General features: G+C 46.1%; 2 long non-coding RNA genes across 2 annotated transcripts; both read right to left on the bottom strand.

The window, feature by feature from the left end:
• Positions 1–2,067: 2,067 nt before the first annotated feature.
• LOC135315939 (uncharacterized) lies at positions 2,068–5,185 on the bottom strand. Its single transcript, XR_010375430.1, has 2 exons — positions 3,140–5,185; positions 2,068–2,544 (listed from the first exon to the last, which is right to left on the bottom strand). It is a non-coding gene; the product is annotated as an uncharacterized LOC135315939 (long non-coding RNA).
• A 3,081-nt stretch (positions 5,186–8,266) lies between these two features.
• On the bottom strand, positions 8,267–12,166 carry LOC135315938 (uncharacterized). Its single transcript, XR_010375429.1, has 2 exons — positions 12,032–12,166; positions 8,267–10,609 (listed from the first exon to the last, which is right to left on the bottom strand). It is a non-coding gene; the product is annotated as an uncharacterized LOC135315938 (long non-coding RNA).
• Positions 12,167–12,675: the final 509 nt, after the last annotated feature.

Here is a 12,675-nt window from a genome sequence, read left to right as displayed (position 1 = left end):
CCCATCTGCAAGGGCAAAGTTTGGTTTTTCGCCTTTGCAACCACTTTCAGAGACTGCTTAAAATTTAAAAATAAAACACAGGTTCTGCCAAGAAAACAGGTGTCCGCTCATTAACTCCTCATCACATGGATTTTACAGCAAGTGAAGGGACAATGAACACATGGGAAAATATACGACTCTGATAGTGCATTGTTTCTTATATTTTTATATCGATAAACACTGACTCACCTTCAAAATCATAATCCAAAAACAATAAAGGGAAGTACATGGGGATCTCATGGTCTTTGCTGACTTTGTTTTGCTTATGACCCCAAAACACTGTAAAAGGAATATCCATAATCATGTCCTCTGTCTGCAAAGTATGGCCTACAGTGCTGTGTAAGAGCTGAAAAATCATGCAGAACCTCTGCTTCCTGACAGGGAGCTGCAAACTTTGTGGAGTAATAGCTAATCACTTCAAGTTTGCACATAACAGTTGTTTTTTTCTAGCTTTAACTTCTTTCAGAGAATGAAAACGTACCATATTTTTCTCATTTGTCTTTTTCTGTCCCACCAAGTGCTGCATTTCATAACATTTGAAACGTTGGTAAAATGTATTTCCGATTCTTAAAGGGGATCATGCATGAAATCAACTCCAAAAGGGGCCAGCAATGCTCATAACTAATAAACATCAAAGGCGAACATTCTTCTTCGTGCACTGCTTGCTGTAAAAGCACCAAAATTCCCACTTCAAAGTGGATCTGCTGTGCTGCAACGACGGACGTTAGGAACATGTCCCGAACACAACATACCAGTATTTTGATGAAACACAACAGAGAAGTGACCCTAAAAATACTGCGCAACCACATGTGCTAAGACAAAGGTGATGAGATCTCAAGCCTCACGCCCTGATCTCTTCTGCAGGGAAGCAGGAAGGATGTCCAGACCTGCAAGATCAGGAGTGGTTTGAAGATCATCCCTATGAGGTGTAGACTATTGGCAGAAGGAAGGAGCCAGGTGTCTGTGGGCATTGATGCTCCGGTCCAGCACGGCAAATCCTTCCTTGCAAATGTATAACTCAATGTGAAAATTGTCCTACGTCCAAAAAGGCAGTGGGAATTTCTTGTTATTCTCACTAACACCAGGATATTACCTTACATGTCATAAAGCCTACCAAAAATCATTAGAAGTCTTCTCATTAAAAAGGAAAGAATGAAAAAGGCAGAGCTTTTTCTATAGGTTTGTGATATGTGAAAACCACACTGCCGGAATTTAAACGTCATCCTTTAATAGCGTTCATTTGAGCTCGTATTCACATATTCCCCCGAGGCTGAGGAAGATAAGATATAGGTACCTCGGCTCCCCAGCCAAGATTGATTGCACAGCTCTGAGCGGATATTTTGGTGGCAACAAGTCCTGGACAAGAAGAAGACGATGGTGAATAGTCAGAGCAGAGCCCCTCACAACAGACTTTATTGCCCAGTGCAGCCCGAGCAGGGGCAGGGACTGGCTCTAGCAGACACCCACCAGCACACCAGGCTGCATCCCTCTGCCTGCAGAGACAAAGTCCTCTGCTCCCCGCGACACAGAGGCGTGGCGGTGCCCCGCGCACTACACGGCAATCGTAGCTGCAGCCAGCTCTCCCACCAAAATCCCAGGGCACTTCTCTTGGTCCCCCTTTTCCCTGCGACGCCGCGCTTGCTCAGCCCGTGCCTCTCCCTGCACCGAGCCCAGCAGAGGTAAAGAAGCTGGTGTCCCGTTGCTGACAGCTTCCCTGCAGCTGGGCTGGGGGCAGCGGGGCTTCAGGTCTCAAAAAATAACTGGGTTGCTAAAACAGAGCCCTTGTCCTGTCTGCCATAGCTGTTTCTCTGTTATTACTTTTACCTGCTGTTCCAGGAAAAGTAAATACTTTCTTTTCCTTGATTTTCCTTTTATCACACACAAACATCCCACCCAAATTTCTCTATGTCTTTTTTTTTTTACTTAGTTACCACATAACAAAAATGTTTCTCTTATGTTAATTTTGTTACTCAGGCAAAGTAAACCATTGCTCCTCAGTATGTCGTATAAAAGCCAGAAATGGAGTGACTCAGTCATGCAGGATTTTATTTAAACCATTTGTCCTGTGGTCAGAGTAGATTAAAGGCAGATCAGGTTGCCCTCGGAGCAACACTGGGACAGTGAGAGTGAGAGATGTTGGCACTTGCTCCCTAAACCACATGCAGCTCGCGTGACTGCGGCTTCCTCCGGCCTCTCTTCGCCTTCTGTAAATGCGTCTCCGCGCAGGAGCACCTGCGCCCACGTGGGCTGGGGGGCACATGTGGGGCACCGCGGTGTGGTGACCCCCAGGGATGGCCAGCACGCACCAGGGATGGGCAGGTCAGGAGGAGGAGGTGGTGGGAAAGCGCACTTACCGTTTCCTTCTCCCTCCACATACCCAGGGGTACCTGCTGGGTTTTTTGCCTGGCCTCGTGCTGCTCATCTGCGGAAGGATTAATTGGTCTGGGAGCGTGGAGTGGGTACGTCAGAGGTTTTGGGGTGAAAATCCAAAGCCTCACAGAAGATCTGAAACAAAATACATGTGATAAACTCGCTGTTCCCTGCAGAGACATCCCTGCTGGACCATGGCAACTGCAAAAAGGATCCAGGTGTGTTTTACTTGATTTTAATAGCTGCTGTCGCAGAGTCACCACCATGTGCTTGGTGCCGACTTGGGGTGAGGTGAAAGACGGTAAAAACCAAACCCACTGGAGGTGCCCCAGACCATGGTTTCACACTACGAAGTGGTCAGGGATGATTCTGGGTCCTCTCCTCTCTCCGGCAGTGTCTGCTTGTCCTCCTATCACCCCGAGCAAGGATCCTTCCCCTGCCAGCACAGCTGGCCACGTGATTGCACAGTGAACCAGACTGGGAGTTGATCTGGCTTTAAAATAACCCAGCAGCAAAATAACATTTGGTTTAATTTTAAGGAGCATCATTTCCCTGATCTGGGTCTCAGCACGTGCCAGCACAAGAGGAGCAGGAACTGTAGGATGGGGAAGGAACCGGCATGGGAAACACTTTGAGCTGCAGGTAGCCTCTCTGAGCTCCGGGAGCATTAACCATTTTTTTAGAAATTTAATTTAGGGCTTTATTAGCTCTAAACAAAGCATTTACAAACCTGAGTCTGTCTTCTTTCTCCCATGATATATATGGTGACTCTGGCAGCAGATGGCCAGGGTCTCTCCTGGCTGTCTCACCAAAACACAAAGCACAAGAACACTAAAGTGCTGTAAAAAGAGAGAATAAACATAAATTTGCAGTGTGAGCTGTTGCAGACTGTCCTTTTCATGGCTACAGACGACATTTCTAGGGGCTTATATATACACACACGTGTGTGTGTGTATATACACACATATATATTTACGTAGCACACAGGAGGCTGGCTAGCTAAGCCCAGGCAGTGCCCTTGCCATACACCATAGATTTATGCAAAGCTTTTCTCCTAAATTTATCAATCCAGCAACTCGCATAAACAATAAATTTCCCCATATTAAAAAAATATGTTGAAGGCTTTGATTAACTGCCTCATCTTTCTGAATCCACCCATTAGATCCAGGTAACGGGGTTGCAGTCTGGGATGCATTCTGCTAAGGTCAAATCAACTCATTACCCTAATCCTCCGAGAAACAAAGCCTGGCAGCCCTGCATGGATTTTTATTACAGATTACAACTCTTGTGATCATTTAATCCAAGAAATTACTCAATTCTTCCAGTTTACGAAGTCAAAATATGATTGCTCTTCAAAGAATGCAAACTTGTATGAATTAATCTCTTCATCTAGGGATCTAATGGTTTTTTACTAATTTTATACAAAAATATTACCATGTGTGGGCTCCATAAATCTGTCTCACCCTGTTACCAGTTACTTTCCCCAGATGCTTTGAACTTTTGCGAAAAGTTGCTTAACCAAAAAAGCACAGCTGCCACATGTTGTAATTTCCTCTTTGGGGGCATCTGTTACCGTCTTTACAAAGGTTTTGCCAACTTCCCTGAGGATTTTTTCTCTATTTGTTGTATTTCTCAGTATCTTTTAAACTTTATCCCAGAAAACAAAGCTGCTTGTTACTGTGTTTTCAGCACCTTCTCAATACCCTGAAGGATGCAGTTGCATAAACTCAGGTTATATTCAACATTTAGCAAATAAATTAGATTTCCCAGCCCTTTGAACTCTATCAGACAAGTTTTCCAATGCTTATTGAGTGTCTGACTTTTTGTCTGACCAGCGTTGGTGTCAAGTTCAGGGGAGGAAAGGAGAGAGGAGAAACTTCCATAAGACAATAAATTAAAAATAAAAAAGAATAAAAGGTCACGATGTGAAATGTACCTTTATGTTCTACAGCCCAAATTCTTCCCCTTGTGCTCATGAGTCCTTCTCCTGGCTTCAAAGGGGTTTTTTTCAGAGAAGGTGAGTAGGACTTGGCCCATGTTCCTGATGACAAACACTGACATTCCTCGGGTGACCTCTAAGCCCAACACATCAAAAGTTTTGCTTAAGTTGCACCTACAAAATATGTCTGCAGAGGCACAAACAGCTGCTCTATTGTAAAATGAGCAGGCACATGCCAAAATGTATAAAGCAACAAGCAGAAGGCCACGAAGATCTCTGCTCTCTCAAGAATGGGGTCTTTGAGATGGAAATAAGCGAAATTTAGACTGGGGTAACATGCACCACAAAGCAATGTGGCAGCACTTTCGGGGTCCCCCCACGGTGAAGAGCAACCATCTGGAAAATGCCCGGCCATGCCCCGCCGTGGTGGTGGTCTGACATTTGACACGGGGAATGGAAACAGCGGTAATGTGGTCCTGATGCTATCAGGGTCTGTAACACACGTCGGGGGTGCTGGAGGAATCGGGGGGGTGCACTGGAGGAATGCTGCCTCCGTGTGAAATGAAAAATTACCCAGAAGTTTGCATTGCAATGCAAAATTATTTGCATGAGTGTTCCTGGGTTGCAGCTGTATCCCCTCCTCACTGGCCTGATGCATGCTGGTGCACACAAACTGCTGCTCCTCTCCAACATGCAGCAGTGCTGGGGGCCGAGCGATGCTCCCCAGAGCACCACTCGTTGCTTTTTCCAGCCCAGAAGCTTCCCCACTTTTGGAAAAATAAGCAAAGTTTGGCAGGAAGGGCACTAGCTGTGCCTCCAGTAACCACTGCCGGCTCCTCAGGCTCGCTCCTAGGTACCCTCCTGCTTGTCCTCAGCCACCATGTGCGGAGGTGAGTCATGGTGGCTTTCCAAACACTGCAGCGGTACAGAGATACGCCACAAACAACCGCACACCCACGCAGCAAATTGGCTCAATTACTCCATCTCTTCTGTAGTTTGCATTAACTAAATGGTCTAAATAACCATATCTATTTCCAGGCCTTGAGGGCATAGGTGCCATTTTGCAGCAACACGCTGTTTCCCAAGAAAATACGAGCATTTCAAGGAGCTCAAGCAGGAATCTTGACTCATTGTTTTCTAACTATACTTGAGGATCTGTTTTACTGTGTGGCCTTCTAAAAGTTTATTTCTCTCCTGACTAATACGAGGAGTGACTGAATGATTTTATTTGGCAGATATTGCTCATTTCTCCCATTGTTTTTTTTTACTGGCTTTTTTTTTTCAGTTGTTTCTTTTTTAAACCACAGATAAAATTAGCTGAGTTTGAGTTTTGTTTTGCCTTCTGCAGCTTAATTTTAAGTGCAAACCTTGTCATCATTCCCCTCTCCCGAAGACAAGGAGCTGAGAGAGGAGTGTGAGTAAGCCAGAGTTTCTCATCTCCTTCCTGCAGAGACGTGTCTCAGGTTCTCAGAGCACTGGTAGCTCTGAGATAAAAGATCAGCCTGAGACTAAATGTTTGGCTTTTCTTCTTAGATTACTCTTAAAGAAATCTACCTTTTACATTATGGCTAAAGCAAATTTGATCTAAAAGCTGGCATGGCTCAACAGGAGTTGCCTGTAACATGAATGTCAGAGTGCAGAGCCCGAGTGATGCAAGAGGAGCGACCCCAGTCCCTCCCTGCTCCTGCACGCTCCCACGTGAGCCACCACTCGCCCCGTCCTACAACCAACCTCCCGGCGGAGAGACAGACCTACATTTGGTGGAGTCTGAGTTGTCTTCCACGTTCCTTATTTTTATTGCACTGGCTAATATGCCTGGGGTTTTTCCTATCTCCCCATCAAGGCTTATGGACACGGTTTGAATTGTGCCTGAAGTTGCTATTTAGGGCTTAGGTGGTAATTACCAGTAAGCACAAGGGGAATTATTAGGCATCTCCCTACCCCATATGACTGGCCATTCATTATAATCCTAGGCTTAGTACCCATAGTAGCTCTGCTCTTGGAGTAATGCAATAAACTGCCAGAATTGCAGCAGGACAGTTTTTCAAACACATCATTTTATGGAACGCCAGCATGAAATTTGAAAAGGAAATAGGGAAAGAAAGGCCATCCTAAGCTCCAGGAGCTCAGCACCTCCAGGAGCTGAGCCCTTCAGAAGCAATACCCTAGCAGTGGTCCCTGCTATCGTTCTCTTTTAATGATCCATTTGACTACAATTTGCAGAAGCAGACTCTGTAATATAATTAATCTTTGACTATAAAGTAACTGCTGTGCTGCAGTGAGGTTGAGAAAAACATGCCTTCTGGAAAGTGCTTCGCCTTATAATACGCTGCTCTCCTAATATGTATTCTAATAACAGTGTAAAGGGGAAAACCATTTGGAAGGGTATGTTATATCTTGGTGCTTCGTGTTGGAATTCATGTCACTGTAGAAGTTATTATTGTAATAAAAAGTAAAAATGAGTTCTCAAAATACACTATAGCATATTATTCAGGACAGCCTGTAAGCAGAGCCTTAATGTTAAGCACATGCATGGATCACTCTGAAGTCAAACCAAAGACTTCTGCTGCGAATAGGGATGAATTTAAGTTAGTTGTTTTCCTGACTCAGGACTCCACGCCGACCCTCCAGATAATACAAAAAGACAGACGCAAACTCTTGGGGAAAAAAAATCCTAATCACGTTAAATCAGTGGTAAATTCCCCTTCACCGTATTGCAGCCCAGACTTCATTGCTAGTTCAGGACAGAGTAAATAACTCTGTTTTTAGAAACACTTGCGCGCTAGCTGTGAAGCCAAGCATGCACGTGGCGCTGCATTCGTACGCTCCTTGCCTTTGCACAAGACCCATTTCTAAAGGGATTAGACTCCATTGTTTGGTTGTTTTGCCTCTTCACAACGAGAAGGTTGTTCTGGTCCCTCTTGCTCTGATGGTTAGAAACCTTCCCCACTGCACCCAGGATCAGTGTTGCCTACCCCGTAGTTTACAGCTCCTCTCGCTACTTACGGGTTCTTCCTGATGTTCTTGTATGTATTTTGAGCCTTCGTTGTACAGAGCTGAGCAAAACCAACCTCTCCTATTTTTCTGTAAGAGGAGAAGTTCCATGTTCCAGTCATCTAATAAACCTTCTCTGAATCTGTTCTAGTTTAAACTAATTTTTCTTGAAGAGAGTGACCAGAACTGCAGTTTTTTGAGATGCCTTTGGCTAGACTTTGCTCAATGACAGGAATCTTATCTCTCTGGGAAATAATTGGGTGGACACATGGAGAATTACGTTTGCTCTGTTCATCAGTGCATCATGTGTCACAGTGTTGTTATTATACAAGAAATGTGTAATGCTCCATCACCTTCTCTCTGGTTTTGAGTTCATGAAATTGCTTTTCAACCTTAGCTGTGGTTTTTCACTGCTTGCACCTTACCATCCTGCTCCTGCACCTCTGCAGCTTACAAAGCCAGAATCTCAGCCGGGGATCTTCCTGCGCAAAAGAAACCTGGCTCTCTTCATTTCTTTATTTCTTATATTCTTTATTATTATTTAGTCTTATATGGTTTATTTCTTATATTCTAAAAAAAAAGTCTCATTTTTAAGACTATAATAAAAAATTTAGGATAATGCTTTCAACATTTTCAGTAGGAAATGCTGGGCTCCCGGTGAGGTGTCCCGCTATTTTCGTATACGTCCCAGTCTATGATCGAATTCACGCAGGAGAACTCTGAATGCAGGAAGCAGCATCGAACAGTGCATTAGGCTTGCTGAGGATGGCTCAAGCCATCGTTGCTCAAATTTTAATAACAGAGAAGGGCAGCCATAATCTGGAGCGACGCGCACGCCGCGACGCGTGCTGCCTGCTGCTACCCTGACAGCACAACACAGAGTTCTGCCACCGGTGGAGAAAGCAGCTCATCAACACAGAAACGTACATGGGACAGGGTTTTTAATAGCAGGAGAGGAACACATTGCAGTGATGTTGGTTTCATAGGGCATTTCAGATGTATGGCGTGAAATCAGGGTCTCTTGAGGTCTTTGTTTATCAGAATAGGTGAAAGGCTTGTTTGGGTGTTGTAACTCAGCTATCGCCTCTGGCTTTACACATATTCCTGCAGTAGGTTTCCTGGAGATTTCTCTGTTTTATTAAAGATTTATTGCATTATTTTCTTGCAGAGAAAAAAACAGGATGCCTTACACTCCGGAAACTAATAAGACCATAAGAGCTGCCCCACCAGAGCAGATGAGCTTCGTCACCAGCATCCTGTCCCTGAGAGGTGGCTGCCGAGGGAGGAGTGTGACATACAGTGACCCCGTAAGGATGGCTCCTGAAATGCTCTGCCAGCCCAGCGACCATGGCTTGGGCACGTCCCAAGCAAAAGCATCTGCGAGAGCACCTGCTCTGCGATCCCTCATACAGGTGGTGCTCCATGCCTCCGCCATCGCCCGGTCCCACGGGGCTGTGTGCCCATCCACAGCTCTCCTCAATTGTTCCTGATTAACAGGGGTGGGATGATGGCCTCAATGTGGCCACTGACAGATACGCAGGCGACCTCAAAGGGAACACGAAAATCCCTGACTATTTAAGGAGCAACTGCAGGAAAAGCAGTAAAGCAGAAAATGTGGCAAATACAGACTGTCTGAAATGCCGGGAGATTGAAATTCTGCAACTGAGGATCAGGTTGTTCAGAAGATTTACAAAGTATAGTAGTAAGCCGCGCAAAACATTTTAACAAACCCTCTGCATGGTGTTTCTCATCAAAAAAACCCCACGTATTGGAGTCAGCACAATGTATTTGATCTTTCATCTGGTTCAACTTCCATCACCCTGAATTCAGGGGAAAAAAAATGTAATACTCTGGAAAGATTTCCCAGCACTGAAGTTTTGTGAAAAGCGTGCTCTGCCATGCAGGGATCTCTAGCAGAGACAACTGGTGCCACCTAGGCCAGGAAAGCTGATAAGTCTAGCAGGCAGCAGATAAATTCCTCTAATGAACAACGAAAACAAAATAATGCCCACAGATACACCCATGCAAACTCACTTAAGGCATTGACACTGTATATGAATTGAAACTTGTCATTACTAAAGACTTTCAACTGAGATCATGAAATAGGGATGCAAAGTAGATGGAAAACATGCCGGCAGTTACGACTCCTGCTTTTTTCTTCTTATTTTTAAACATAGGTGGTTTTGTAATGCTTCCCCAAGAGGTGAAACAAGCCACTACTAACCCATACCTACACGTCTGGTGCAACCTGCCAAGACCACAGCTCTGCAAAATCCATAACCTGTCCCTGCTTTATCAGGAAATATAGTGTGTAATAACCCATACTATTGCCAGTTAACGTGATTCAAAGACGTATTTCTCATCCTTTCCATCTCTTCAAGATAGTTGCTCATTATGAGAACTTATTCAGGCAAAAGTCAAGAGTGAAGCGGCCTTCCTTCCTATTGTGCAATTTGTCAAGATACTTAAAGGAATTTTAGGAAAGCAAACCCACACTGAGCATCAGACTGACAAGGCAGAGAGCTGCCAAGTTATTATTACAGCATTTTGTTATTATTTAATAGGAAGCATCCCAGACATCTTAACAAATAGGAGTCCCTTGCGGCTATTTTGCACAGTATTTCTTGGATCCTGTGACTCAGCACTTTATCAACACAGCAATGATATAAAAAATGAGGCTCGAAGAGGCAATGAACAGCAGTTGCGGTGGATCAGAAGTGCTGGGTGCACTTGTCAGGACAGCCTTGGTGGGTCCTGTGCGAACCGCAGGAGGTCCCGGACCTCTGGGCTTCTCCCTTCCAACACCCAATTGTCCATCCCACTGCCCAAAGGAAAGACTCTGCACCGATGCTGGGTAAACAAGGTAACGTATCTGTCTAAAGGAAGACTCAAGTCATGCTAGTGCGTTTCCCAACCTCCTCATGGTGGCCATATGAGGGATGAAAACTGGTTTCACACCAGCATTTGCTGACAGCAAAATATAATGAAAAACATTTATATGAAACAATGTAGACCACATACTAATTGGCATTTTATGTAACCACCCTGAAGATCATAAGATTTCAATTTAGCATAGCTAATCACGGCATCGATTGCGTTCCCCTGGAGCCATGCACTGCTCCGAGGGCGTACGGCGGCACTGCTGTCCTGCGGCTCCAAATCACGTACGTCCGTGGATGTATATTCTCATCTTGTCAAACCCTTCAAAGCAAAACAAATACTGAGCACAGGAAGCCTGATGGTGGTGGCTGCGAAACAGGTCCACAGCTGTGAAACAGGAAAAAGAAGGAATTAAAATTCAGTCCAGTCCATTGAACTTGGACACCAGTGGTGTGTCAGTAGCTGATAGGAAGCCTGAAAGTCTCTTTAATCCTCCTCAAGGGTACCTGGGCCCTGGGGCCTTTGGACTTTACATCTTAGGTAAAGGCATATAAAGAAAGGCAAATGCAAGGGGACAGGAGGACATGGCTGTGGAGGACGGGAGGACAGGCAGGTGGACACCCAGCAGTTTCTCCACCTGCTGTGTTGCTGGTTCTGCATAGGACAGTGTCCCAACCATCAGCCCAAGGTCACCCAGGACATTTCTTCCACAGCAATGAGCAGATGCCCCAAGGTGAGATCTGAGTTGATCCTGTTTGAGAGTTGGGTCCGTGTTTTCAAAAATACAGACATTTTTAAATGTCCAACCCATCCTCCTACTGGTTGGCAAGAAAGCAAGCTCTGAGCTCCGGGCCACGTCCAGGGATGGGGCAGCTGAAGCAGCACACCCAGCGTGCGAGACCCGCCGGGCCGGCAGCTTCGCAGAAACCCTCACTCGGTGGTTTGCACCACTTGCTAATGTCTGAGACCTGGCATTTCCTCAGGACCTGGAAGTGGAAACATTTGCGTGTGCTGTGACTTCCAATGAAGATTGCCAGGCTGAGCATCTTGCTTCAGACCTGGAGCTCATCCCAATCTTGTCCACGAGGTTAGCAAAAATTCATGACCGACCTCCTCTAGGAGTCTCTTCTTTCTACCAAATATTTGCTAAGGAACCACACACCAATGCTGAACTGAATGAAATAATTTCATGTGCTGGTCATGACCTGCCACTGCTCCTGTGTGAGTATGTAAATAAAACTGGTTGCATCACACCAGTTTTTAAACTTCTGAGTCATTCCTGTATAAGCATCATTTTTGGCATAACATTTCAGGTGTTTTCTACCTTAAAAGTTGGGGTTTTTTCTTTGCAGGAACCCCATCTACTGTAAAAACCTTATTTTTACAAGAATCAGGGGTTGGAAAAAAACAGCAGAGACTCTCCCTTTCGCAGGCTGGGGAAGGCTATGCACCGGTTTGGTCCCTCTCGCGGTTTCCCTAAGCATCACTCTGCTCCCCCGGTTACCCCCGCAGTCACCCCCAGCCCTCTTTGCTCCATGTCCTGAGAGCCAGAAGCAAAAAAAGGCAATGCAGAAAGTATGAGTGGATTTCCCTTCCACGGCTTCGCAGAGCTCTGGCATGGGGCTGCTCCGCTCCTCCCGCTCCCACCTGCTGCAGACCTTCTCCAAGGGAGCAGCAGCATCTCGCAAAGAGCCTGAAACCTCCAGAGGTGCATTTTGCTTCCATCCTCTCCTCCCCCCCTCTCCAATCCAGGGCGTAAAAATACAACCAGTCACACAAGAGAAACATTAAACAACAACAACAACAAACCCAAGAGCCAGCTGCTGCAGCAGCAGGGAGGAGAGAGTGCTCGAGCAGGTCCACGGCCGCTCTGGAGGGCGGGTATGTGGGCGGCCGTGAGTGCCAGCAAGAAAGTAGGTCCAAGGTAATCAGAGTTAAAAACAAACCCACCATGTCCCGTACCCAGGGTTGTTGTTTTCTCGTGTGAGGTTACTCAGGAAGTTTGCAGCAGGATATGCCGATGACCTCTGCTCGGGCAATCGCGTTAACGCTTCGCTTACCTTTTCTTCCACAATAAATGGCATGTTTCCTCCCTGGGAATCTGGCTTTGGCTGCAGGTTTCCTGTGCTGGGGAGCAGCTTAACCCTTGGGAGGTCCCATGCCCCAGCCCCCCCGCGCACCCCATGAGGTGGTGGGGCCGAGATGCGTCCCATGAGCAGGTTGGGTGGGTGCAGGTGGGGCCTTTTTGCTTCCCAGCGGGGACACCGGAGCCAGGGAAAGGTGGGATGGGGTGTCCTTGGAGGTGGCGGGGCTGCCATGCAAGGCTTGGGGAAAGGAAGGAAAATGGAGGAAAAGGGGAAAAGGAGAAATGGAAGAAACCAGCATTGGTTGGTATTTCCAGGCAGAAAGCAAGCAGCATTTCAGCTGGGGGATGGAGGGAGATGGGCAGGTCC

Source organism: Phalacrocorax carbo, chromosome 16, assembly GCF_963921805.1.
Source record: "Phalacrocorax carbo chromosome 16, bPhaCar2.1, whole genome shotgun sequence".
In the NCBI taxonomy this organism is placed as follows: domain Eukaryota; kingdom Metazoa; phylum Chordata; class Aves; order Suliformes; family Phalacrocoracidae; genus Phalacrocorax; species Phalacrocorax carbo.
Note: the sequence above shows the minus strand (reverse complement) of the source record. Positions and strands in the feature narration are given on the sequence as shown.